The 1,272-nt window shown below is 38.5% G+C and overlaps 1 long non-coding RNA gene across 1 annotated transcript; it reads right to left on the bottom strand.

The window, feature by feature from the left end:
- Positions 1-272: 272 nt before the first annotated feature.
- Positions 273-795, bottom strand: LOC113473071. The gene is made up of 2 exons (XR_003395148.1): positions 728-795; positions 273-385 (listed from the first exon to the last, which is right to left on the bottom strand). It is a non-coding gene; the product is annotated as an uncharacterized LOC113473071 (long non-coding RNA).
- Positions 796-1,272: the final 477 nt, after the last annotated feature.

Raw genomic sequence — 1,272 nt, 5'->3', positions numbered from 1 at the left:
GTAATATATCCCGATGTATTGAGAATATAACACGGGATGCTTTGGTCTTGGACAGGACCATAGGTTTGTCTAGGATTGACTTGGCGACAGGAATGTTATTGTTGTTTTCAGCGTCAGCATCCTCATCTATATCTTCATCATCATTCTCTTTAATCTTACCTGGTAATATATCCCGATGTATTGAGAATATAACACGGGATGCTTTGGTCTTGGACAGGACCATAGGTTTGTCTAGGATTGACTTGGCGACAGGAATGTTTTTCAATAGCCAGGGCCACAGGTATTTTCATCAGGTCCTCTTCATCTCTATCCGGACCCAGAGATTTTCTATTCACCTTGTGTACAGAATCACCCTGGGATTTCATAACAAGGATTTTGTATAGACCTGGGTGATAGAGAAAAGAGTAAAAAGGAATTTTAATTGTGTAAGTATAGGTCGTAAATACTTGTCACAAGGACAGGACCATAGGTTTGTCTAGGATTGACTTGGTGACTGGTATGTTATTGTTGTTTTCAGTATCATCATCCTCATCTATATCTTCATCATTATTCTCTTTAATCTTACCTGGTAATATATCCCGATGTATTAAGAATATAACACGGGATGCTTTGGTCTTGGACAGGACCATAGGTTTGTCTAGGATTGGCTTGGCGACAGGAATGTTTTTGTTGTTTTCAGTGTCAGCATCCTCATCTATATCTTCATCATCATTCTCTTTAATCTTACCTGGTAATATATCCCGATGTATTGAGAATATAACACGGGATGCTTTGGTCTTGGACAGGACCATAGGTTTGTCTAGGATTGGCTTGGCGCTAGGACAGGAATGCTTTGGTCTAGGACAGGAATGTTTTTGTTGTTTTCAGTGTCAGCATCCTCATCTATATCTTCATCATCATTCTCTTTAATCTTACCTGGTAATATATCCCGATGTATTGAGAATATAACACGGGATGCTTTGGTCTTGGACAGGACCATAGGTTTGTCTAGGATTGACTTGGCGACAGGAATGTTATTGTTGTTTTCAGCATCATCATCCTCATCTAAATCTTCATCATTGTTCTCTTCATTTTCTTCTTCAATCTCTTCGTTTTCGTTATCTTGGCTGGTGGAATTGGCTCGTCTGTAATGCAAAGAACAATCATTCTTCTACTCGTTACACTCTGAAATTGCCTAGATTATGTAGGCATGATGATAATCTTTAATGACTTTAGTAAATTTATTTATTGCAGAAACCTATTTCTAATGGTCAAATTGTGTGTCCAGTCACC

Source organism: Diaphorina citri, unplaced genomic scaffold, assembly GCF_000475195.1.
Source record: "Diaphorina citri unplaced genomic scaffold, Diaci psyllid genome assembly version 1.1 scaffold14123, whole genome shotgun sequence".
Lineage (NCBI taxonomy): Eukaryota > Metazoa > Arthropoda > Insecta > Hemiptera > Psyllidae > Diaphorina > Diaphorina citri.
The sequence above is the reverse complement of the archived record's forward strand: the minus strand, read 5'-3'. Positions and strand labels throughout refer to the sequence as shown.